Source organism: Phocoena sinus, chromosome 16 (assembly GCF_008692025.1).
Source record: "Phocoena sinus isolate mPhoSin1 chromosome 16, mPhoSin1.pri, whole genome shotgun sequence".
Classification (NCBI taxonomy): domain Eukaryota; kingdom Metazoa; phylum Chordata; class Mammalia; order Artiodactyla; family Phocoenidae; genus Phocoena; species Phocoena sinus.
In genome coordinates this window covers 82,128,250-82,156,102 of record NC_045778.1, presented here as the reverse complement: position 1 = coordinate 82,156,102, position 27,853 = coordinate 82,128,250, and the positions used below count along the sequence as shown (strand labels likewise).

The following is a 27,853-nucleotide window of genomic DNA, read 5'->3' as shown; positions in this document are numbered from 1 at the left end:
ATTATAAGATGTAGTCCCTAAACTCAAGAGGCTAAGAGGGTTAAGAATTTCTCAAACTAAGACTTAGGAAGACTTCCCTATTTGGTTGAGTTCTCAAAAAGACCGCGTTAAATATCTTTGTGCACAAAATTTTAATTAATTCTTTAGAACGGGGTCTCAGACATGGAATTACCCTAAATACCTAACAATGAAAGAATGTTACACCTTTATAATGGAATACCGTGTCTTCTCTAGAAATAACACGGATAAGCACTTACGATAAAAGGTCAGGTAAAAGAGCCAAACACAAAACTGGGGTTATTCCATGTAGAGAAATTATCTCGTGTGAGTGTGCACGTGACGTGTGCGTGCACATATGTGCATACGTGTGCACGTGCGTACTACACAGTCAAGAGAAGCGAAAACAGAAAACACAAGCAGAAGAACGGATGTCCAAGATACTGGTGTTAGCAGACAAGAACTTTAATTATGATTGCTGTGTTTAAAAATAAGAGGAAAAGACAGACAAAATAAATGGGGCAGTGGAGAATTTTAAATACTGAACTGAAATTCATTATTAAAATGTGAAATGGACATTCCAGAACTGAAAACACAAAATTTGAAATTCAGAACTCACTCGATAGGATTAATAGTAGATGGAACAGAGCAGGAAACAGGATTTCTGATCTACAGGACAGGTCAACAGAGAGTATACAAACCATGGTACAGAAAGAGAAAAAAGGTATGGAAAGAAACAAGAGCATTAGAACCTTGAGAACACGGTAAACAAGACCAATGCCTATAATTCAATCCCAGAAGGAAAGGAGAGCAGATGAAGAAGAGAAATAGATGAAGAAATGAGTCGAGAATTTTCCAAAACAAATAAGATACCAAACCAGAGATTCAAGAAGCTCAGCAAATTTCAAACAGAATAAATACGAAGAAAACTCACAACTAACCACACACAGTTAATTAGTTTCAAACCACAGAGAAATGAAAAACCAGAGAGAAAGTCTTAAAAGCAGCCAGAGGGATAAACTCCCACTACCTCCGAAGGGGCAAGGACAAGGCTGACAGCTGACTTTCCACAGAGACTTTAGAGACCAGGAGAAAATGAAATGACTTGTTTAAACCGATGAAACAAAATACCAACTCAACAATCAATAACTGCTAAGTTATGATTTTAAAATGGAGACAACCCAATCAAAAAATGGGCAGGGGATCTAAACAGACTTTTCTCCAAAGAAGACATACAGATGGTTAAAAAGCACATGAAAGGATGCTCAACATCACTAATCATTAGAGAGAATGCAAATCAAAACCACCATGAGGTACCACCTCACACCAGTCAGAATGGCCATCATCAAAAAATCTACAAACAATAAATGCTGGAGAGGGTGTGGAAAGAAAGGAACCCTCCTACACTGTTGCTGGGAACGTCAACTGGTACAGCCACTATGGAGAACAGTATGGAGGTTCCTTAAAAAACTGAAAATAGAGCTACCGTTATGATCCTGCAATCCCACTCCTGGGCATGTATCTGGAGAAAACCATAATTCAAAAAGATACATGCACCCCCAATGTTCATTGCAGCACTGTTTACAATAGCCAAGACATGTAGGCAACCTAAATGTCCATCAACAGAGGAATGGATAAAGAAGATGTGGTACATATATATAATGGAAAAGAATGAAATAACGCTATCTGCAGCAACATGGATGGACCTAGAGATTGTTACACTGAGTGAAGTTAAGTCAGAGCAAAACAAGTATCATATGATATCACATATATGTGGAATCTAAAAAAGGGTACAAATGAATTTATCTTCAAAACGTAAACAGAGTTACAGATGTAGAAGACAAACTTATGGTTCCCAGGGGGTAAGGAGTGGGGAGGAGTGGGGAGGGATAAATTGGAAGACTGGGACTGAGATATACACAATACTATATATAAAACAGATAACTAATATGGACCTTCTATATAGCGCAGTGAACTCTACTCAGTACTCTGTAATGGCCTATATGGGAAAAGAATCTAAAAAAGAGTGGATATATGCATAACTGATTCACTTTGCTGCATACCTGAAACTAACACACATTGTAAATCAACTATACTCCAATAAAACTCTAAAAAAAATGAAAAAGTAGCATAAAATAAATTCAATCCATTGCCAGTCAACCAGCATTAAAATAAAAAAAATTTTAAGAGGTCTTCAAGAAGTAAATCATCCCAGATGGAAGCACGGAAATGAAGAAAGCCACAAAAGGTACCAAAAAAGATAAGCATGTGATAAATCTACATGAATATTGAATATTTAAAACACCAATAACAATAATAATACCGATCATTGCTTTTAAAGTATACATAGAATCAAAATACAACAGCATAAAAGCTGGGTCCAAGGTAAACAGGATAAAGTTTTGGAAAGTAACTGTCCCGGAAGTGGTAAAGTATCAATTTCAGGTAAACTACAGTGAGTCAAGAATTCATATTGTGATCTCTAGGTTAATCACTAGAAGAAAAGTCTAAGTATGTATAACTAAAAAGTTAACAGAGAAGAAAAACGAAGATTAAAAATGTCATCTTAATCCAAAAGAGAGCAAAATGAAGAATAAATTAAAAAAACAAAAAAGATACGGGACAAACAGGAGACAAAAAGCAAATGGTAAAATTAAACGCAACTACAATTATTTTATAATTATTACTACTAGACAATGTACACCTCATACCCATTAGGAAAACAGTGACAAGTGTGGGTGACACTGTGAAAAAAACTGGAACCCTTGTGCACTGTTCGTGGGAATGGAAAATGGTGCAGCAGCTATGGAAAATAGGAAGGAGGTTTCTCAAGAAATCAGAATTGCCATATGATCCAGCAATTCCACCTGTGGGTAGCTATGTGAAAGAACTGAAAGCAGGGACATGAAGAGATATTTGCATATCCGTATTCATAGCAGCGCTATTCCCAGTAGCCAAGAGGTGGACAACCCGTGTCCATGGACAGATGGATGGATGATAAAGTGTGGTCAATACACAGGTGATATTTAATTTCACGTGCCAACTTGACTGGGTCACAGGGTGTCCAGACAATTGGTTACACACTGTTTCTGGACGTGTCTGTGAGGGTGTTTCTGGGTTGAGATTTTAGCATTTGAATCAGTGGACTGATACTGTCCCTCCTCAGTGAGGTGGGCCTCACCCAATCCACTGAGGGCCTGACCAGGAAAAGAAAAGGTGGAGGAAGGGGAATCTCCCCTTTCTGCCCTTCCTCCAGCTGAGACCTCGGTCCTCTCCTCCCTTCACACCGAGACTTAACACCATCCGCCCTCCTGGGTCTCCAGCTTGCAGACAGCAGGTCCTACGAGTTCTCCCCCTCCATAATCACGTGAGCTAACTCCTTATATTTACATAGTGCAATGCCCATTGACGACTTTAAAAAATTTCTCAAAGGAAACTTCCTTTCTACTAAAAGCCTATAGCAAGCATCACTTCTGGTAGTGAAAAATTAGCAGCTTTCTCTTTACAATATATAAGATAAGTATATCAATTATCACCATATCCTTACTTAACATAGGACTGGAGGTCCTATCCGGCACATGACAAGAAGAAAAATAAATGGTTACCAAAGTAAAAAGAAAAAAGTAAAATTCTCATTCATAGGTGACATGACTGTCCACGTAGAAAATCAAAGAACATGGGCTTCCCTGGTGGTGCAGTGGTTGAGAGTCCGCCTGCCGATGCAGGGGACACGGGTTCGTGGCCCGGTTCAGGAAGATCCCACATGCTGCAGAGCAGCTAGGCCCGTGAGCCATGGCCGCTGAGCCTGCGCTCCACAGCGGGAGAGGCCACAACAGTGAGAGGCCCGCATACCGAAAAAAAAAAAAAAAAAAAAAAAAAAAGGAAAATCAAAGAATATACATAGAATATATTAAAATTTAAAAGATAATTCAGCAAGGAAACTAGATATAAGATGAGCACACAAAAGTCAACAGTATTTCCAAATACCAATGACAAAGAAAATCTAATCCTAAAAAAAGATACTATTTATAATAGCAACAGAAACAACGAAACAATAAAGACCTGCGGAAAGCATTACAAAAGATGGATAAGCTCTTCATGAGAAAAGGCTATTACCAGCTAAGAGACACTAAGGACCACCTAAATAAATGTATACATAGAGAGCATATTCCTGAAGAGGAAGACTTGTCTTATAAAGATGTTATTCTCCTCACATTACCTATAGATCCAAGTGCCTCTGACCAACACACCGAAGGCTTTTTCGAAGAATTTGACAAGGTGATTCTGAAATTTGTATGGACAAGCAAGCTGTGAGGACTTACCCCTTAATGCTAAGAGTTAGCCTAAAGCTATGGTAATTAATACAATGTGGTACTGATACAGAAATAGAACTCTACGTGAAAAGAATCATAAATTCGATTACGTTCAACTATATGAAAACCAAGAACCCTTGTAAATCAGAAGGCACCATAAAGAAAACGAAAAGTTAGGCTACATACTAGGAGGATAAAACTGCAGCCATGGAACGGACAAAGGATTAGGATCCAGAATATATAAAATACTCCTATAATCAATAAGAAGAGGACAACCCAATAGAAATATAGGCAAAATGGGTATGAAGAGGCATTCTGCAAAAGAGGAATCATGAATGCAACATGACAAGATGCTTGGCCTCACTGGTAATAAGACAAATGTAAATTAAGATCACAATGAGATGCTCTTTCCCATCCAGTAAGTTAGCAACTATTAAGTAAATTCCAAGTTTTGGAAACAATGTGCATCAACTGTTCCAACCATTTTTACAAAACACGTATTGTCTCAAAATGTTGAAGGTTGACAGTGCAGTAACTGTACCCTTGAGTGTACACCAAGGAGAACCTGTGACAAACGTGCACAGAAACAGCATACAGAGCCATCACAGCGGCAGGGGGTGGCAGCCAAAACCCGGGACAATTCCAATGCCCAGTGACAGAGGAACAGAAAAGTATCACAAACAGCGGTGTCGTCATACAATGAAGCGCTATAACGTACAGACGATGAACCACAGCTACACGCAGCAAGCGACTCAGACAAAATTCAGAAACATAATTCTGAGTGGAAGAAAGCAAGTCTCAGAATGCTCAGACGACAGAATATCCTTTTTAATAAAGGTCAAAACAAGTCATACCAAATGAGGTTTTGTTGAGGAGTAGACAGATGGTAAAACTATACACATTTAAAAAGCAAGAGAATGATGAACACAACATTCAGAATAGTGATAACTCTGGGATGGGGAGGCTAGGGAAGCTGGGGTCAGGACAGGAGAGGAAGCACACAGATAAATTTCACTGAATTTAGCGGTTGACAGGTGTCCTGATCATTAGCTATTTTTACTTCATAGCTTACACATATATCTCATATACTCTTTAGTATGTATCAAACAACACAAAATTTTAAAAAGCAAAAAAAAGGAAAGAACAAAGAGGGAGGGAAAGGGAAAAGGAACAAAGAAAAAACCATCTGCATCAGAAGAACAGAGAAGATCAAATTAATACAGCAAAGAACTGAAGTCAAAATTCCATAAAATGGAAAACTGAAAAAGCCTGGAAATGTTTACCTGGTGATTGGAAAATAGCAACGAATACTTTTTCTAGAGGCTGAACATTATGCTAAGAGAAACTTTCAAAACTTAAATCAATCAACTGAGACTGAAAAACAGATTAGTCTGCCGTTGGAGACTCCCGCTGGATACCAGCATACTATGTATGTCTGTGTGTACAGATTGAAATTTATATGTAACTCCAAACCTGTGAGTGAACACACTTCCCCCCCTTTGGTTCCAGAGCAACTCCAGACATGTGGCATCACAGGGGCACTGTGGGCATTCACACAAAAGGCACCCTGCCCAGTCCGGGACGCATCTGGCAACATCACAGCAGTCACGGCCACGAGTTCCCTATGCTCACGTGACACCCGTGAGAGCACACGCACACCCCCTAAGCAACCCCCATGTTCTCGCACACTTACGTGAACACAGGTATTTTTTTTTTATATTGGCGCATAGTTGATTAACAATGTTGCGTTAGCTTCAGGTGTACAGCAAAGGGATGAACGCACGTATTCTTATTTTCCCAGGTGTGGTGGGAAAAGCACAGATTAAACCACTGTGTTGAGCGGTTCCCATGAGCCACCCAGAAACCTGGGACAAAGGACAGGCCGAGTTGGTTCATTTTTCAAATGCAGAGCCGCCGAGCTCTCTGAATGGCCAGGCAGACGGCAATGCAGGGGGTTAATGCCGTCAACACTATTGAATTTCAGTGATGAAGGTCCAGGCTGGCCAGAGATGCAACCGCAGCGGCTGTGAATTCTCGCAGGGGGAAATACACTCTTCTTCTGTCTGGTCTCTTCTTAGGCAGCATGAGCTGCCAGAATGACAGCCCTCGGCAGAGGACCTTCCAGGGAGGCCACACGTTTAAAGCTGCAACAACCACGAGAGGAAAATCGGCTGAATTCAAGACGCCCTTGATTTTCCCACTTCCCAATTCTGTTCTCTCTATATGGAGCTGGAATCGTCTTCCTTCGGAGTAAAACTACAAACAGAGTGCTTTAAATTTCTTAACAGAAACTCTACTTGTTTCTCCCAACGTCACCAAACACCTACGTGTCACTCACCTGTGTGTCACCGCCAGCCTTGACCTGGATCTAACTTAAACAGAAAACACCGCAGGCCCTTTAAGCACAGGAAACGGGCTGGCACACAGGGAACAGAAGAACCATGAAGCCAGCACGAGAGGGTGAGCCCACTCAAGACTTGGCCGCTCCCACCTTTAGGCCTTGGGGATACTGGGAAGATGAAGTGTCACCAGAGTCCAGATGGCAGGGCCACTGGGAGGAGCAAAACCATGGGTGGCCAGTGGCAGGAGGGGCTCAACAGGGGAAGGTGGGCAGACACCCGAAGTACTTCGCTCCAGATCAGACGAGGAACAGCCCAGCAGCTCACACCCAGAGTTCTGGCCTCCACTCTCCCCCAGCACCTCTTGCACCAACAGAAGTCAGAGCAGGACCAGGAGGGACCGCTCTGACGGCCACCCTGCAGCTGCCCCTGCTTCCACTGAACTCCTGGGTGACACAACTCCATCTCAGAAGCGCCCCCCGAATTCATGCTTCTCCCTTACAGCCTCCACCTGAGTCAGGGAGGGCCTGGAACACTGCCCACCAGGACCGTCATTCTTGGTTCCCTGAATAACGTGATACACTGCCTTCTACTGAGGATTCACAACAAAACAAAGTCATGCAAAAATCATGCCTGCGTTTGTTTAAAACACAGCCAATATTAAATTGCTTACCATCCCTTATCGAAAACTCTTGGACAAATTCCTCCACAGGAGAAGGTTTCTCTCCCCTGAAAGATGATATTCACTTACTGATTATACAATGAGTGTCTGGTAACACCCCACTTCCCTTTTCACCATGGCTGCCTGTAGACTCTACTTCAGAATTCATCTGGGCCTGCATAAGCTATCCTTAGCCTAGGTTCCCTGCCATATTTAACTCTCTTTCCTAGCACATGGTCCTCTGGCCACCACAATGACCTAAATACAGGTAAGAATGAGAAAACAAACAGAAAAGCCTTTTGTCAGCCAAAATAGCTGTCACCAAATCCATGCACTAAATACCCTCCGCTCTGAAGCCAGCCTGTCTGGTTAAAATAGCTATTATAAATATGTCCCATATGTTCAAAAAAATAAAAGAAAACATAAACATAATGAAAGAAATAGAAGATATAAAAGAGACCAAATGGAACACAGATGTAAAATACAGTATCTAAAGTGAAAAATGTTCAAAAAAATAAAACATAATGAAAGAAATAGAAGATATAAAAGAGACCAAATGGAACATACATGTAAAATACAGTATCTAAAGTGAAAAATGTTCAAAAAAATAAAAGAAAACATAAACATAATGAAAGAAATAGAAGATATAAAAGAGACCAAATGGAACATACATGTAAAATACAGTATCTAAAGTGAAAAATCACATGATGTGATTAACAAATTAGATACAGCAAAAGGGGGAAAAAAATGAGTGACAATGAAGATAGAAGATTTTTTAAACTATCCAGGAGGAGAAAGAAAAAAAGACTGAAGAAAATGAATAGAGCATCAGTGAAATGTGGGACAATATTAAACAGTCTAACACACATACAATTGGAGTTTCAGAAAAAGCCAGAAAATTATTTGAAGAAATATGAACTATTTCTTCACATCTGATGAAAAGCCTATATGCACTGTTGCAAGAAACTCAATGAAATCAAAGCAGAAGAAACATAAAGAAAACTAAACCAAGGTAAATCATAAACAAATTGCTGAAAACAAGTGATAAAGAAAAAAACCTGAGAAGTGGTCAGAAGCGGGTGGGGCAGGAAAGATTACATACAGAGGAACAAAATTAAGGACAGCAAAACTGATCATCAGAAATCATGCAAGGCAGGACACAATGGAACAACACGTTTAAAGCATAAAAAGCGGGGAAAACGGCAAGCTAGAATTCTGTAAGTAGCAAGATCTTTCAAGAATGAAAGTGAAATAAATCCTTTTACCAAAAAATAAAAATAAAAAAGAGACAATCAATATACTAGCCGACCTGCAACTGAGAAACATTGGTGCAAGTTCCTTAGGCATAAAAAATGATACCAGATGGGGCTTTCCTGGAGGCGCAGTGGTTGAGAGTCCACCTGCCGATGCAGGGGACATGGGTTCGTGCCCCGGTCTGGGAAAATCCCACATGCTGCGGAGCGGATGGGCCCATGAGCCATGGCCACTGAGCCTGAGCGTCCGGAGCCTGTGCTCCGCAATGGGAGAGGCCACAACAGTGAGAGGCCCGCGTACGGCAAAAAAAAAGATACCAGATGGAAATTCAGATTTACACAAAGGAATGAAGAGCATAAGAAATGGTAAATAGGCAAATAAATATAAAGGCTGGGTTTTTTCCCTATTTTTAATCTCTTTAAAAGATAACTGACTGCCTAAAACAAAAATAATGAAAGTATATTTTGGAGTTTATAACGTATGTAGAAAAAAACATACTAAATGAATATAACAAAAAAATGGAATGAGAGAAATTGAAGTATACTGATATAAAGTTCTTACACTGTATGTGACAATGAGTTATATGATGTGAATGCAGACTATGATGAGTTAAATATGACTATTACACACTCCAGAGCAACAACTTAAAAGAGAGAGAGAGGAGAGGGACAGCCAATAATGTAGATAAATGGTAAACTGAAATCATTTAAAAAATATATTCAAATAGTCTGAATAAAGGCAGGAAAATGGGGAGAGAAGAGTGAAAGAACAACCGGGACAAAGAGAAAACAAATATGATGATGGTGCACTTGAAACCAACCACACTCGTAATTACGTAACATGTAAATGGTCTGAATACTTCAGTGTTAAAAAGACATTGTCCCATACGATTAGTATGCTGTCTACAAGAAATGTGTTAATGCAAAGACAAAACAGATAAAATGTAAAAGAATGGGAAAAAATTTACCACAGAAACAGTAATGAAAAGAAAGCTGGAGTGGCTATCATAATATCAAACACCTAATTTCAAAAGAAGGAAATTACTAAGACTAAAGGCCATTAAGAATAAAGGGGTTGGGGCTCCCCTGGTGGCGCAGTGATTAAGAATCTGCCAGCTAATGCAGGGGACACAGGTTCAAACCCTGGTCCGGGAAGATCCCACATGCTGCAGAGCAACTAAGCCCGTGCACCACAACTACTGAGCCTGGGCTCTAGAGCCCATGTGCCATAACTACTGAAGCCCATGCACCTGGAGCCTGTGCTCCACAACAAGAGAAGCCACTGCAATGAGAAGCCCACGAAGCCCGCACCCCAAAACGAAGAGTAGCACCTAGAGAAGGTACAGGCACAAAAACGAAGACCCAATACAGCCAAAAATAAATAAAATAAAATTTAAAAAAAAAGAATAAAGGGGTTAATCACCAAGAGGACATAAAAATTCTAAATATGCATGCACCTAACAAAAGAGTTTGAAACAGATGAGGCAAGAAGAGAGAATGTAAGGGGAAACAGACAGACCTCCAGTATCGCTGGGGATTTCAACACTCCTTTCTTGTAATTTATAGAACAGGGAAGCAGAAAAGCAGTAAGAAGATACAGCACTTGAACATCACTAGCAACAAACCTGACCCAATTACCATTCACAAGAGCACTCCACACAAAAGCCACAGAATATACACCCTTTCCAAGGGCACGCAATCATTCACCAAGATAGATCGCATTCTGGGCCATAAAACAACTCTCAATAAACTTAGGAGGACTGAAGTCATAAGAAGTATGTCCTCTGACCACAAGGTAAGTAAACTGGAGATCAATAACAGAGTGGTATCGGGAAAGTCCCCAAATATTTGGCAATGAAATGACACACTTCTAAATAACCCATGCATTAATGAAGAAATCACAAGGGAAACTGGAAAACACATCACACTGAATGAAAACGAAACCCTAACACAGCAATCTGTGGGATGCAGCCAAAGCAGTGCTTAGAGAGAATTCTTAGCACTGGATATTAATATGAGAAAGACAAAAGGACTCCAGCTTCTACCTTAAACTACAAAGAAAGCAAACTAAACCCAAAGTAAGCAGAAAGAAGGGAAAATAAAGATAAGAGCAGAAGTCAGTAAAAGGGGGAAAAAAAGAGAGAAAAATCAATGGTAACAAAAGTTGGATCTTTGAAAAATAAATTGATAAACCTCTAGTCAGACCAATTAGGGGAAAAAAAGAGAGAAAAGACGATTACCAATATCAGCAATAAATACAAAGGCATGATTTAAAGTCCCACAAACATTAAAGGACAATAAAAGAAAATTAAAATAACTTTAGACCAATAAATTCAACAACTGAGACGAAATGGCCAAATTCCTTGGAAAACACAAATTATCAAAAATCATTCAAGGAGAAATAAATGACTTTAATAACCCTCTATCTACTAAAGAAACTCAATTCGTAGTTAATATCCATCCCATATAGAAAACTCCACACCAAAATGGCTTCACTGGTAAACCCTGTTAAACATTTAAAGAGGAAACAATACTAAGATTACATGAACTATTCCAGAAAATAAAAGGCCTTGTTTTATGAGTAGGATCGCCCTAACACCAAACCAGAAAGACATGTGGAGAAAAGAAACCTACAGATCAATATCCCATATGCCCAGACACACAAATCCTCAGAAATATTAAACTGAATTCAGCAATACATGAAAATAAGAATACATCAAGCCCAGGTGGGGGTTACCCAGGAATGCAAAGTTGGTTTAACATACGGAAACCACTGTGTATAACTCACCACAGCAATAACATGAGAGAAAAGAACTTCCTCAATCTGATAAGAGGCACCTACAAAAACATACAGCAGGGCTTCCCTGGTGGCGCAGTGGTTGAGAGTCCGCCTGCCGATGCGGGGGACACGGGTTCATGCCCCAGTCCGGGAAGATCCCACATGCCGCAGAGCGGCTGGGCCCGTGAGCCATGGCCGCTGAGCCTGCGCATCCGGAGCCTGTGCTCCGCAACGGGAGAGGCCACAACAGTGAGAGGCCCGTGCACCGCAAAAAAAAAAAAAAAAAAAAAATACAGCAAACATCACACTTAACTGGTGAAAGACGATGATACAAAAGCAATGGTGAGTAAAACTGCCGAAAACCAAGACAGCAGCACCAAACTATACAGGGTTTCGTCCTATCCTTCCCCACCATAAACTCACCGTTAAAAAAAAAAAAAAAAACAATTTAAGAATGTCCTGATGAAACTATCAAAATCAAACTTGTGACCTTTATTCAGTCTCGGCCCTTCTGTGCCCAAACGGCAAGTACAACAGGGCACTTCTGCTGCAAAACAAGAACGATGGTTGTCTGGGGGTGGTGGGGGCACTCTTATGACTATTACAGATTTGAGAGGAACTGGTGACCGTTTCATGAGACAAAAGCTTTACACGTGTGAATGACTAATCACCTACGGTTATTCAGATATTTTCTCAAAAATAAACAGGGGGTCTGGGCACCGCTGGGGCACCTGGAGCCACTCCCCCCAACCCCAGGAACCAAGGGACAGCTGTGTTCATGTCTTCTTCTGATTTTAAGAGAAGCTGAAACATGTCCAGGGGCCCCCAGAAGAATCCTGGGCCCCGGGTGCCGGCCTCCCAGGCCTGGTGCAGAAGGCAGCGCTGGCCCAGCGGCAGGGCAGCCCCGAGGGTGAGGGGAGGCACCTTCCGGTTTCCAGACATCCTGTCCAGAGCCACCCACTGACCGGACTTGGCTGTTAGGGACGGGGACCTGGTACAGAGGAGATGAGCTGCCTCTGGACAAGCTCAAACAGTGATGGCCGTGTCCAGCACGGACTGGATCCCTGAGTCACTGAGTGGCATGGCTGCGGGCTGCCTCTCGCTGGACTTCGTCTGAGCGAGAGTAAATCCGTACCACATTAAAAAATAAACAAATAAGCAAAGTGAGGCTGTCACTGTAACACAACTGACAGTATTTGTTGTTAATGATAAAATGAGAGCTTTCAAGCTGATGATCAGAACTTTGGGAAACTTGTCTCCACCAGCATGGCTTGACAACCTCCAGTTCTAAGACTTTCCTAAGGAGAAAGGTGGTGACATTACAGATTTTTAATACTGTATTATGAAACATGTCAACATTTGGAAGATCTGTATAATTCAGCAAACCAAAATTTTCCAGAAGACCAATGAATGCTGTTACAAAAATCAAAGTACAAGCTACACAGTGGATTTTCGTGTAATGGAGAATAGCAAGTTCACACTCAGGGCTCACACTCCACACTGCATGAACCTTCGAGAAACTACCACCTGTCAAGTTCTGATGTGGTGTCAAAGAAGACTATCCACAGTTAGTTGAAGAGGCTATTAAGTGTCTCTCCCTTTTCCAGTTACTTATTGGTGTGAAGCCAAAAAACAACCTATTGCAATAGATTGAACTCAAAAGCAGCTACGAGAATCTAGCTGCCTTCTACCCATCCAGTCATTTAAAACGTTTAAAAAAAGCTAAACCAATACCACTCACCTCACTAATTGTTTTATGTAAAATATAGTTACTTCTCATTTAAAATGTGTTATTTGTATTAAAATGTTTACTGTTGCTTAAATGAATAAATATTTTAAAATTTTTCAATGTTCACTTTCAATGTTGTTTTGATATATCACTCTAGAATCTCTAATAAGTTTTTAGAGTGCAAAAAGTCTCTGAGCCCAAACAGTGAAAGGAACACAGGCATGGAGGGAAGAGTCCTGAGACCTCGCCCTGCCCTACCCCACCTGCTATCTCCGTCCCGGAAACCCAGGGCCTTTCAGGACCCAATCCCGCACCTGCAAAGCTGGGGAAGAAAAGAGGTGCACACCTGTATCCCCATCTGGCATCCAGAGCACGACCAGAGGGACATCAGGGCCCCGTGTGCTGTCACAGGAAAACACCCACTATCCCATCTTTTTACAATAAATGCTCACTACCACCTCGACCATGACCTGCACAAAAGTTTCCACACAAATCTGATTAAGTCTCTCTAGGAGACTTCCTCATAAAGCACCCTAGAGAACTTATCACTATTTCGGCTTAAAGCTGGAAACAAGAGGGGAGGAAGAAACAATCCTTTGGTGTAGCAAGTCAGTGTGGGAATATGAAAATATTTAAAATACACTGGATTTTTGGTCAAGATGAAAGACACCCCCGCCCCCCCACAAAAAAAATCAAGCAATCTATTCTAATTGGGTTCCCATGGTAACTGTACAATTGGGTTTTTCAATATGACATCCCAAAGGCCCAGGGCACACTTGTAAAATATACTTCAAACAGCCTGAATTGTCTTCACATTAGAGCACTCCCAGGAAGATCAATCACTGCACAGCCCCACCCTGACCACTGGTGGTGGGAGACCTTAGTGGCACTTGCCACGTTAACATAGGTCATGTAAGGAACACAACACACCACAATAACTATATAAAACTAATCTGCTGCTTGAGATTCATCAAATCTGTTCTGGTAACAAACCAATACTTCTGTTGTCACAGAATCACGTTTACGAAAATATAAGAAATAGAGCCCAACTGCACACCGCACCGTTACGCCCCTCTTATTGATTTCAAGGATAAACAGAATCAATCGCTAATAATTACATTATAAGATGGGCCTCAAGGTTAATCGTATTCTTAGACTCTCAGTATGGAATTAAACAAACATAGCTATGCTGATGAACAGATACATAAAACATAACTGAGAATACAAATCCACATTTCAAATGTTAACAGCACGATACAAAGCACAGCACACAACCTCACCCAGGGCTCCAGCCTCCTGCCTGGACCACAACACCCCTCCCTGCCACTGCTGGGTCCCCCAAAGAGGATTCTAGGGCATGGTGGTGGCCACATGGTAAGGGCACAGAGGGTCAGAGCTCAGAAATGGCAAGATCCATTAGGTAAAAGTTTACAACTTGAGTTTTCTTTGCAACAATCCCAAAAATACCCACGTATCTGATACATTCTGCAGAGGTACAATACAAAGCGCGACACATGGAGAATTGGTGACTTGGGCAGAAGTAAATGTAAATCTCCTGTCTTTATTATATCTCCCCATCAGTGGCCACAGATGTAATGTAGGCCAATTTGGTGCAAGTGTGGGCCAGCAAGCTTCCAGTGAGAAGTGTCTTGCTAAGTTCCCAACTCAAGAGAGACGCCCAAAAATCCTCAGACACATCTTAGCATGAAAAGTAGCAAACTTTTGCGGTACACGTGCCTCCCACTGTTGTGGCCTCTCCCGTTGCGGAGCACAGGCTCCGAGGCTCCGGACGCACAGACTCAGCGGCCATGGCTCACGGGCCTAGCTGCTCCTCGGCACGTGGGATCTTCCCGGACCGGGGCACGAACCCGTGTCCCCTGCATCGGCAGGCGGACTCTCAACCACTGCGCCACCAGGGAAGCCCACAGTGCTGTTTTTGAGCACTGTCTGATTACAAAGTTATCTTTACCTCCAGATTCCAACTTCATACATAAACCCCTCGTGAGCTTTGTGCTTCTGAAATAACTTTAGTCCGCACCTCACCTTCTATTAGTCAGCTTGGGCTGCTATAACAGATATCACACACCAAATGGCTTAAAGGACAGAAATTAATTTTCTCACAGCTCTGGAGGCTGGCTAGTCCAAGACCAAGGTTCCAGCTGACTGCGTTTCTGGGGAGGCCTTTCTTCCCGGCTTGCAGGCAGTCACCTGCTTCCTGTGCCTTCACATACTAAAGATCTCTCCCTCCTTTTCTTATAAGGCCACCAACCCTAAGGTGGATCAGGGCCCCACCTTAAAACCTCATTTATGCTTAATTACCTTATAAAGGCCCCATCTCCAAATACAGTCACATTGGGGGTTAGGCTTCAACATATGAATTTCAGGGGGCACGTTCAGTCCACAGCAACCTGCGTTCTGCAGCCTTTGCTGGGCCTTCCATCAGGTGTGAGCCCCACACCAGGCCATGGAGAGTTTCCAATTCAGAAAGCCAGCATGAAGAGACAAAAACAATACAAGTAAAGCAGAAACCCGAGTGTAAGTGTGAGGAGACATTATGGGGGCTGAAGAGGCTCCCAAGAGGGCTGCAACAGGAGAAGGATTCAGAGACAGCTTGGGAGCAGAGAGTGTCTATGTTTGGGCTGAATCAGAGAAGGGTCCCTAGGTGAGAGTAGGGGGTGCTCTGGGGCCTCTGAGAGCGAAGAGCTGATGCACAGGTATCTAGAGAAGGTGCCGGAACAAATGTGGAGGCCGTGGGGCTGAAAGTGGCATCAACATGAGCCTCACAGGCTCATTTCATTCGGGACCTGCGTAGGAAAGAGGGGTCACCTTGGAGCGCCTCTAGACCCCTGCCTGCAACAGGAGGAGGAAGGGGCACGCTCCTGTTTGTGTATGCCTGAGTGCTTACCTTACAGCGCCCTTGCGGGTGGGGTAGGCACTCCTCAGGGACAGAGCAGGGAGACTATGTGGGGCTCACGAGGCAAAAGCAACCGAGGTCGCTGAGGCTGGGGCCAGGCAGCTCCTCCATCAGCTGTGGAGGGATATGAGACGGGAGAGTTCTCACCGTCTAAACCCAGAGCCCACATGGCTCTGCACCCCAAGAGGCAGCCTCAAATCCGACAGCTGAACAGAGCTGGCCTGGCCCCATGCAGAGAAGGTACGCGCGTGGTCTCCAACAGGTGACCCTCCAGACGGCATAAGCTCCGGGCGGCCTGGAGGCAGTGGCCCGCCGTTCTGAGTCCTGCTGACCAAGTGCAGGGTAGTAGTGAGCACCCGACCATCACAACAGAGCAGGCACCCGCGCAGCCACGACATGGATTTCCAATAAGTAGTTGGGAGTTGCCAAGTGAATGCCAGGGCATGACTGAAGCACATGAAATAGCTGCTTCCAAGTCTGAAACCACTGGAAACACTTATTTCGGACAACACAAAAGAGTATCTAACTAACCTTTCCCAGAATCCATCTTGCCTGGATCGTCATGATAGCGGCAAAGAGTGAAAGCACCTCGGGCCCAAAGAGGGTTTCCGAGCAAGAAACCTCAACATACAGAAGAGAACATCACTGAGGACATCAGAACCATAACCTCTGGAGGCTTTTCTGGCCTGACAAACAGTCCAGAGAATGCTACGAGGACAGCAACGGGGAACTCAGTCCAGAGGGAAATAACAGAGGCTCTGGGAAACGTTCTCATTACACTCACGGCAAAAATAAACAAATTAAAAAAAAATCTAAGAGAAAGTCTTTAAAGCCCATACTTTTGTAGGGGAAAAAAAGAAAAAGGAAACTAGTGATTGTGACTCAGGGCCCAAGTGCATCCAGCCAGTGGTGGGGCGACAGCGAGGATGTCATCCCCGACCCAGGACTGAGCGTGTCTGGGGGGAACCAACCACCCGGCTTGCCTGGACCCACCCCCGCCAGCGTCAGCCTTGAAAGTCCTGCGTCCCAGTAAACTGCTGGTCACCCAGGACGGACAGAACGCACTGCTCTCTGGGAGCCTGTCCTCCTGGAGGGAGAAGGCGACCACAACGGTGGTCGATCGTGGCCAAGAGGGTGGAGACTGTTGAATTTTAGGAATATTTACTTAATGTTAGAACCGGCATTTTGGTTCTAAGTAACGGCTCCTGCAACAAATTTCGAAAGCCACCTGCCTGGCGCGGCCTCCCTCTGGTGACCCGCCCCGCGGGCTGGCCTCCTCCCCACCAGCACCTGCGCCCAGGGCGGCCTGCAGACTGATGGTCCCACGTCGGCACGGGCCCGGCAATAAGCAAGCGGCCGCCTCGACTGGCCATCCATCTGACTCGACAGCTTAATCTGATGATAACACAGTGGTGACAGAAACAGATTCTTCTGCACAATAAAGAATAGCACACATGGGCTTTTCGTGGGATAGCTGGCTAAATTCACCAACTTTTGGAAATACATCATTTCTGTGCCTCGCCCTTTATTCTAGGAACTTCCACTGGAGTGTGAAAAGCCTCACAGGGAAGGGTCGCCGCCCACTCCTGGGACGCCCGCTCGGGACCACACGTTCTCCTCCAGTTCCCTGTGCCCCCAGCACCGTCCCTGCTATCGTGGTGAAGCCAGGCAACAAGCACGGCACATGGACACTTCGGGGCGAGTCCAGCAGTGGGCACGTCACAGGGCAGCGCCTGTCCCCCGCCCCCCTCGCACTCACCCACCGGGACCACTGGGGACCATCGGGGACCACCAGGGCCTCCCTCCCCAGCCACCGCCTCTTGTCCCTCAAGGCGGGCTCGCCATCGCTCGGCCAGTCCAGCGTTTCGAGGTGTGCATCTGAGGAGAAGCAACACATGCTTTATTCGTAACGTGCGTTGTGATGTGCCTGTACACCCAAACCTGGACAGTTTTCCCGTAAAGATCCTGAGACTACCTGCAGGAAGGCGCAGGTAACCCCACTTCGGAACCCAAATGCCAGGCCCGGCAGAGAGGGATGACTCCCGCTCAAGCCAGGGTCTCCCCCCACGCCCTCCCAGAGGACTGCTTTTACGGGAATTAAAAGCCCGCAGACCAGGGCTTCCCTGGTGGCGCAGTGGTTGAGAGTCCGCCTGCCGATGCAGGGTACGCGGGTTCGCTCCCCGGTCCGGGAGGATCCCACATGCCGCGGAGCGGCTGGGCCCGTGAGCCATGGCCGCTGAGCCTGCGCGTCCGGAGCCTGTGCTCCGCAACGGGAGAGGCCACGACAGTGAGAGGCCCGCGTACCGAGGGAAAAAAAAAAAAAAAAAAAAAAAAAAGCCCGCAGACCAGACACTGGCTCCTTTCTCATTCACAGAGGGTCCCTAACTCAGGCCCCTCCCAGAACTGCCCGCTCCCACCCTCACCCCCATGCTCCCACCGGAAAGCCCCCGGACGGCCCACAGCCCCACGTGACAGCACCTCCCCAGGTGCGACTGCTCACGCCGGGCTGCCTGCTGCCACCTCCCCCTCCTCCCCCTCCTCCTTCCTCCCCCTCCTCCTTCCTCCCGCTCACCCAGCCCCGTGCAGGTCAGCCCAGGCAGCGTGCACCGGAAGCGCTGCCGGCCCGCCGTCCTGCACCCACTGAGCGCCCCAGCGCAGCACTCGAGGTCTGCAGGCTTCCTGTCTGGACCCTCACACATCCCAACGCCCCACCGGAGCCACTGACAGGTCCCCAGCCACATCCTGGCGTCCACACTCCCGCTGCTCAGGCCCCCTGAGGAAGCCTTACCACCTCCGCACAGGTGCTCCGCCCAGCACTCCCACCGCTACAGGAGCAGGTGGCAGGGACCCGGCGAGGTATGTGCCTCGGGTCCTAAAACAGAGCCCAGCACGCGGACGCCCCTCCTCCGGTATCCGCACCACCAACCTGCCGCCCCCGGCGAGGCACGGGGTGTCCCTGGCCACCTGCACGAAGGGCCACCACACACGGGACAGCCTCGCCGGCACCGCGCCCCCTGCACTCGGCCCTCCCCTGGGGCAGGCTGCACACCTTCAGCCAGGGACAGGCTTGGGTGCACTGCTTTTCCTGCAATGCAGAGGACCATGCTCGCCCACACTGATGTCCAGAAAGCATAACCGAACATACAGGTAATGCATTTCTTTACGCCACTTCTCGTCCCCAAAGGACTTCTGACAGTGTCCCTGCGTCCCCACCAAAGGTGGCACGCACGGTGCGTGGGGAAAGCCGGCGCTAGTGACAAATAAACCCGGGCTGAAAACTCCTACCCCAGTGGTTTGTGCAGGTCGCTCACTCCCAGGCAGCCACCTCACGTGCAAACAAAGACCCTGAGTGTCCCCCTCAGCAGGTGACCTCAAGAATTCCCTAGGACAGACTGGGTATAGCTTCCAGCAAGGCCTTCAATAAATGTTAGTATCAGCAGTATCATTACTGCACTGAATCTCCTGGAACGTAACTCTACCAGAGGCTGAACCTGAATGATATGAGGATAAAGAGACCCCAAAATAAGGCCCATTTCCACATACACACAAAAATTATTTCAGATCTTCTAATTCTGACAAAGCCCACCTAATGGACCACATTACCCCTCACTACTGCGACTCCCTCTCACACAGGAAAACACTGTCATATGCTGGTGTCGCTGCTGGTTCCTGGCCACTGCCATAGTGTCGGGTCCTCCAGAAAGTTCTTTCAATTTAACCGACGATTAAGGTCAGGCCTCCCAGAGACAAGTGACTCGGGACTGGGAACACACACGTGCTAAGCCTACGTGCCCGCTCTAGGCCCACCCGGCACAAGCTGGCCATCAGCATGGCACACCTGGACACAGAACTCTGCCACCCGAGCGGGAAAGCTCCTTGAGACCAGCCACTTCAGTGGCTCCCAAATCATCCACTGTAAAAAACTAGAAACAGGCAGCTGGGCAAAGCACCTCCTTAGAGACAAAAGGAATTTCAGAGACCTGGCAAATCAGCCCTAGGCTTCATGGTGCTCCAGACGAAACGAAGGTCTGCGCCACATGGAATCACAGTCACGGGAGGTGGAGCCCAACTGAGACCCCGTCCCTAGTCTTGCCTCCACCAGAAACAGTTTTGGGACTGAGTTAACAAATGTCAACTATTATTATCATTATTCAGGGCTCACCATGGGGGGGCCCGGGTCGATTCCCCAAATGGGATTCTCTCCCAGCAGCTCACAATAGCCCTGTGAACAGCAATGCCGTTTTCCTGATTTTTGGAGAAACGAAGGCTCGGTAAAGGTTAAGTGACTTCACTTGAGGTCACAGATAGTAATTAAGGAGCCAGGTCCAAACTGAGTCCGTCTTGTTCCCAGAGGCTGGAACCTTAACCCTGCGTACACCACCCCAAATGAGGGCGTGGATAGTATTAAATCTGTAAAACTAGGATGCTGATTGGATGGGGTTGGGTACAGGGACAAGGATGCTGGCCGGATGAGGGGAAAACAAGGATACTAATTGGACTGAAGAGAAACAAGGATACTGACTGTACTGGAGGGAAAACAAGGATCCTGGTCAGTTCCTCACCCTTTTTCCAGTTAGTCTCATCCTTCTGTGAGACTATGGTTCCAAATTAAAATTTCTATCTAGGCAGTGCTTCATACTTCACAAAATAGTCATCTGTTACCTTCTGTGCTTACGCTTATCCAGGTAGAGTAAGTGTGATCACTGCCATCCCACAGCTGAGGAGGCAGCTAGGGGTTTACAGCTGCCCAAACCACCCAGCTAGTAAACGGCATCACCAGAATCCCTCCCACAACTGGCACTTCGTAAATAAAAACTCAGTTCAGCTTCCCCAAAATGTATTTGGTTGCATATATGAAAGTTAACCCTTACCTGACACTGTGAAAATGCTTCTACCCAGAGAGAGAAAAAGCAAGACCAGCCATTCAAAGGGAAAGATGGGCGTGAAATATAATATGGCTGTCCATGCTTAACGTTTGTTTGTAAAACTAACGCCAAAGTTTTGGTAACATCTGCACGTTCTGTCATAACCACAAGACCGAAAACTATAACGCGGGGATAACACGTCGGGTTTGCAACTCGAAGAGATTCACGTGTCTCTGAGGAGTTACAAAACCATACACAGATCCATCAACACAAGCAACTTAGAACAACAATACCGGCTGAGGATGGACCCACGTGGGAGGGGAACTCGGAGCTTGTGTGGGTTGGAGAGCTCTCCTCAGGCAACCCTAAGCCTGCCCTGGAGATGCTCAAACATTAGGGTCCCCTGGAGCGCTTGCAAAGACACAGGTCCCCGGGTTCTGACCCAGTAGGTCTGGCAAGGGGTGCTATAATCTTCCTTTTAACCAGCACACTCAGTAATTCTGACACCAGCAGGGTTCAGACCGCCTTTTGAGAAACTGTTCTGCTATAGCTCACGAGTATCCCACTTCAAGGAGAGCAACGGGGCCCGCGTTTCAGTGGTGGCTCTTACTTATAACACCGACAAGTGGGCCAGATCTGAAGGGGACACCCTCGGCCCCTACTTTTAGTCCTTTTTTGGGGGGTAAAAACAAATGAGAAATACCTACCAGTTATTTATTAAAGTTCAACATTAAAATGTGCCATCCCATATTTTGCCTGAGATGCAATTCACTCTCTCCATCCATCTAGAAACCTCTGAACATCCAGGGCTGGAATTGCCCAATCTGTCAATAAGGTGAGAGTTTCCTAAACTATCATCCGTATGACTCAATTTGTCAGTAAAGACTGCCACCAGCGCTGTGCTTGCAGAAAAATGTCCATAAATGCATTATTGCAACCGGCAGATCGATGTCTATAATAAAAACAAATAGATTTGACAAGTGCCGGCTTTTACGAGTCCTGCCATTGGTGGACCGCACATTCAGTCTCACCCGCAGACTTCTGGGAATGGGCAACAGACCTTGGGTTAGATACTCTGCTGACTTCACAAGTGTTACAGGTAGGAAATTATTCTAACGAGAAAATTTTCCAAGGAAGAGAGTGAACGTACTAGGCATTTATAACTCTCTCACAATTCCTTTCACAGTTACACACATACACACATGACAACAAGTTTAACATACCTAAGAAAATGTTTCTGTAGAATTTTTAACTGGTTCTTATCACAGCTGCATCACAGGCCAAATGAGTTTACTCCAGGTTGGGGGAGGGGGAGGGTACAAGGGGACACAAGGCCTGGAGACCCCCACTCCTCTGCTAAGCCCCCAGTCTAACTGAAAACAACCTGTGGTATCAGAAACAGGTGTCAGCATTTAGCACGTGGCCAAGGATGTCACTGCCGTGTCAGTGGCCCCTGGGGCAGCCTATTTATTTAGTTGTTTAGCTGGAGCAGACACCAGGAGGATGGCAGCCACAGACTGGCTTAACTACCAGGGATTTTGAGCACTTTGGCAAGACACTGTCTGTGACCAATTTACAGGTAAGCCACATCTGCCAAAACCACTTTGATTCCTTCAAAGTTTACAAAAGGTCACAAAAATGATTTATTCCTCTTCTTAGGCAATTCATTTTAACAGTGATATAAAGGAGTACGTCATTCACTATACCCCATATACTCTTCTTTTTTTAATAAATTTATTTATTTATTTATTTTTGGCTGTGGCAGGTCTTTGTTGTGGTGCATGGGCTTCCTCACTGTCACGGCTTCTCTTGTTGCGGAGCACAGGCTCCAGGCGCACAGGCTTCAGTAGCTGTGGCACGTGGGCTCAGTAGTTGTGGCTTGCGGGCTCTAGAGCGCAGGCTCAGTAGTTGTGGCGCACGGGCTTACTTGCTCCGCAGCATGTGGGATCTTCCCGGGCCAGGGCTCAAACACGTGTCCCTTGCATTGGCAGGCAGATTCTTAACCACTGCGACACCAGGGAAGCCACCATATATGCTTTATATGGTTTCCCCAAGCCCTGTGGCCCTCCTCGATAAGCTCTTTATTGCTGTCAATTTTTTAAAGAAAATTTAAAAGAAAACTAGACTATTTCTTCCCACTGACCAGCAGACAATGCAGCAGTTACCCAAATGCCACAGAACACACATCTCGCAGTATTTTGCCTCTAACGGTGGATGTCCAACTTTCATCTACCTATGCCCAAGAAAGGCCTCCAGAGCTAACGGGATGGGAAAACTGATGTCAGTCAAGGGGAGACAAGCCATTCTGCACAGTCAAACCTCCCTCCCCCTCCCAGATAAACCACACACACTTTCGAACCGAGAATGGGCAATGGATTGGTTCATTTATGAAAAGGCCACTCTCACCCAATGGTATTATATTATAGTTTATACGGCTTTGATGTTTAAATCTTCAGGTTTCCTTTAAATAATATTCTGTGATAAGACCCCAACCTCTTTCAGAAACTACCAGAAACTACCCAGGAAACAGAGGGTCTGGGAGGACTATGACAGGAGCCAAAGGAAACCAGGGCCTTTCAGGGACCCGGAGCCTCAGAGACGACACAGGATGTCAAAAACCTCAAGGAAAGTGGGTCTAGAAGAGGAACTTCACCCTGGGGCCATGGAGGGAGGTGGGGTCAGAGCCAAGTGTGAAAACAAACCTGGCAATAATGTTAACAGATGACTATGGGAAAAGAGAATTCAGAAAGCACTGTTCTGCTTCCTTCTTTTCCTACCAAGGAGAATATACTACAAAACTGAAAAGGGCATTGATGCCCAAAAAGGGGGAGTTGAAATACAAGAGTCTTGGTTTGAATCACTGGCTTCTAAGTGTCTGTCCTCTGCAAAATAAGAATAAAGGCAATTTAGCAAGTTTATTTTATTAAAAAATAAGAAGAAGAGTAAACTGTTTGGGGTTCCCGAGAAAGCAAGAGAAGAGGCCTGGAGGAGAAAGTCCACAGGAACGCCAGGGAAGTCGCGTTCCTCCTCAGGCCCTCCTTCCGCCTCCTTCCCTGAAGGAAGGATGGATGGTCCCTGAGTGAGACATCTGTAAGGGAAACCGTGGAAGAGCAGGTCTGAGTGGAAGATAAGGCCCAGGTGAGGCTCGACTGATAATCCAAGCAAGACCAAAACAGAGAGGAAAACAGGTTTAAGAACCGCCGCAGCTGAACACGAGTGAGATGTTAACCACTGTGTCCACACCTGGGGCTTTATTTCTTTAAACCTTGCTCTCCAACAGTGAGGCCTTTTTAAAGCAGCGTCTAATGACATTAGTTAAATCTAGTTTGTGTAATACAGATTTATTTTAATGAAAAGAATATTCACCTAGGAAAGTACCTTAGTGTAGTTCTGCCCTTGAGGCCTGGTTCACCCAGCCCCAGACTGTAACAGACACCACTCTCCCACTCAAATCCTAACTCAAAACAAGAACCCAAGCAGAAATGAAACGCCTGCCAGCGCAAGGCCAGCTCTCCTTTGCAACTTGCAGGCTCTGGACCTGAGCAAGGGCACACCTGGCGTGAACTGTCTCATGGGACAAGGTCCGAGTTAACTCGATATTAACCACCAGCTGGGGGTGGGGGATGGAATGGAAAGGGCGGCCCTGACATCATTTTCTTAAAGTTGTTTACCCCCATGGCGGGCTAAGCTTCCTTGTGTCCTTTTCACCTGAGTGTTTTCTCCACCGGGGACTCATGAAAGCAACACCACCCCCCACCCCATCAGGTCTCGGGATGGGGAGATGTAGAGGAGGGCCTGGCTTAGCTACTTTAAGGGCTCATAGTTAACTGGCCAGTCCAATCCTTAGCTCTTCGTGTTCTACAGCTTCGGGTTCTGCTGCTAACAGCTGCGGTGATCCCTCTCCGGACAAATCAGTCCCCCCCTGCTTGATGACCATCCACTCAACCAAGCAAAAGCTGTGCTCACATATACAAAATGTACTTCCAGAACAAGGTCAGCTACTGAGCTGAGGCACAGAGAGCAAACACCATTCTGAGATTCAGGAAACGATGAGCCCAGGGAGTGAGGAATACCGTTTAGAAGTGCTCTACAGCGTTATCACCGACTTGGGAATTACGGCGCCCAGGGTAAGTGGCTCTCACACTCCCCTTGTTTACGTGTTGCTGTTTACGAAGGCGATTAGGGCGTAATGTATACCAACATCTGATGAGGACGCAAGAACGCGGCCCTCCTCTTACCCTGTCTCAAGCATGAGGCCATGGGGGGTTCTGCACAAGGGGTCTGCTAAGGGCCTGCTGCTAGGCAGGCCCGGACTACGGGCTTCTGGAAGCTTCCTGGAAACAGAAGGCAGAGGAGCGGCCCCCTTGGCGCTGGTCAGCAGTGCAGGGCAGGAGGGCGTCGAAGGTGTTGACCAACTAGAGGTTCGGCGGAAGCGGCCACAACTCCCAGGCCAGGCCAGGCCAGGCCACTGTCATCCAACTTGGTCGAGGAACCCCAGGCTGGGAGAGGGCTGGCTACACCTGGGCATACCTGGTCACACCTGGGACCCACAAGGGTCAGCTGGGGGGATAGTCAGAGCGGGCTCCACCACGCAAGGTGGGGTGGGGAGCGCTCAAAAGACCACTGGGGGCTGGACTGCCCCAAGGGCTCCAGACGCCTGCTCTCCCCAGGGAGAGCCCCGAACTTTGGCGGGAGAAAGGCAACCCAGACACTCACCGCGCTGCCCAAACCGCCGACCGAGAAGAGCTGCAAGCGCAGGGACGCGCAGAGCTGAGTAAGCGCGTGAAGCCCGGGCAAGTTCGTGGCGCGGGGGCGGGGCCGAGGTTTGTGGGCGGGGCCTGACGTACGGCTCCCGGGGCCCACACGCACCGGGACGTGGCGGAAGCGCGGCCGGGAGGCGCAGAGGCGGGGCCGAGCCGAGGTTCGGGGGCGGGGCCCAGAGTGGGAAGGGACCTGGACGTGAGGGCCGCGGGGCCAGACGCGCGGGGACGGGGCCTAGACTAGTGGGGCGGGGCCGAGGATGGGCACCGCCTCCCCGCCGGCGCACGCTCGCCCAGGTCGGAGCATGCCCAGTGCGGCGGCGCCGGGGTCCACCCCGCTCTGCGCAGGTTCGCTGGGCGTGTGGCGCTGCCTGGCCCGGCTTTTGCAGGCCCCCGACCCGGCCCGGCCCTCTCCGGCCTGGGCGCCAGGGCCCTGCGCTCCTTTGCAAGCCCTTCCTACCCGCACGAGCTGGGCCGCGCCCTTCCCGCCCCCTCTGTTTACCAACTGTCAGCACCGTAGCACTTGGCGAGCGCCCTCTGCCCTGTAGCAGGGCAGGTGTGGAGGCGAGGGCGGGTCTGGAGGATCGGCGTCTGGTGCACCCAGTAACCTAGTTGCTGGTTCCCGCCTGCTACTCTCCCTGCGGCCGCTTCCGGAGGGCAGAGACCACGCAGAGCTCAGCAGGACAACATCTGGAGTCTATACACAGTAAAGGGTCTTGGGGTTAGCCTCCAGTGTTTGTGACGGGTCTGTCGCCATCCATGGCCACTCAGATGCTGCCTGATCACCAAGACCTAGACTCGCCCAGTCTCAGTGGCTGTTCAGTGAGCACACGTGTGCCTGGCACTGCTTGCTGTTGTGTGGACATTATTATGGGTTGAATTATGTCCCACAAAAGAGATACGCTGATATCCTAGCCCCCCAGTACTCTGAATGTGACCTTATTTGGAGATAGGGTCTTTTTACAGAGGCAACGGGTTAAAATAAGGTCATTAGGGTGGGCTCCTAATCCAGTATGACTCATGTCCTTACAAGCAGAAGGCCACGAGAAGACAGAGACCACGGGGAGAACTCCATGTGCCGATGGAGAATGGGAGTGATCCTTCTGCAAGCGAAGGAACACCTGGGACCACCAGAAGCTGGAAGAGAGGCATGGGACACATTCTTCCCTAGAGCCTCCACGTGGAGCATATAGCCCTGTGGACACGCTGATGTCAGACTTCCGGCCTCCGGAACTGTGAACTCCAATACACGTCTGTTGTTTCAAGCCACCAGTTGTGGTACTTCCCACAGCAGCTCTAGAAAACGATACGCATTCTATCCAACCTGATTGACTAAGGACCCCGGCGGGTGGAATCATCCCTTGAACTTTCAGGGCAGTCACACACCCATTGGCAATCCCAGGCCCACGTGTTCTGAGCCACCGTGCTATGGGCCTCCTAGGTTCCATTGTCTTAATGGCAGCAGAATCTGCCTTCCCAGGATGTACGACTCCTCTGTTGGGATCTGGCCAAAATTCATACATCGGCACTTGGGATTTGCCTTTCCCAACACATCAACGTCGTCAATGAAAGTTCACTCAGAGGACCTCAGCAGTGTTTGCTTTGTGAAGAGCCCTGATCACTTTACGTGGGCCACATCGTGGATCCTCCCAAGGCCCCCAGCCCCCAGGCCACACCTCGGCTGAGACGTGTTTGAACGGCTGCTCATGGAAAAGAACTAGGTCCTGGGTACGGCGTGGTGATCAAATTAATGCACTTTTTCTCCAGTGAGCCTGGACACAGCCTCAGAATCCTCCTCAACTCTGCTCCAGACAGCCATAAGCATTTAAGTTAAGATGCATGGCAGGCGAAGTGAAGCACCTTTGCTGTTTGTTCTGGTCTTTTCTATTAGCTCACTGTGAAACTTTAGGAAGTTTATTCAACTTCTCTAATCCTCAAAATCATCATCTATGAAGGATCTTTATAGTAATCTACTCTATGTAGGGCATGTACATGTAGGTAGTTAACATTAAATGACAAGAATACACCTGTCCTCTTATAACCTGTTACTGCCAGGACCCAATCAGAACTGGGATCCCAACAGAACTGACAAGAGAAAATAACGCAAACATTGAATCAAGATGCTTACTGATACCCTGACAAGTGTCCTGTGATGTAGTTTTACAATTAATACCTAAATCCTACTTTTCCTTTTATCTGACTAGTATTTTAATGTGAATTCCTAAGTTATTGTTAGCATCTCT

At 46.8% G+C, this 27,853-nt stretch overlaps 1 protein-coding gene across 4 annotated transcripts in view; it reads right to left on the bottom strand.

Moving 5' to 3' along the window:
* The window catches only part of MGMT (O-6-methylguanine-DNA methyltransferase), a 348,914-nt gene extending 323,252 nt beyond the window's left edge, over positions 1 to 25,662 (bottom strand). Inside the window, exons 1-2 of one of the 4 annotated variants that reach the window (XM_032607818.1) lie at positions 25,567 to 25,662; positions 17,745 to 17,863 (exon numbers count right to left, since the gene is read on the bottom strand). The gene's annotated coding sequence lies outside the window, so the exon portion shown is untranslated. Of the gene's footprint in view, positions 1 to 17,744; positions 17,864 to 25,088 lie in introns of all 4 variants that reach the window. The other 3 variants (XM_032607819.1, XM_032607811.1, XM_032607812.1) reach the window with 3 other exon arrangements.
* Between the last annotated feature and the right edge of the window lie 2,191 nt (positions 25,663 to 27,853).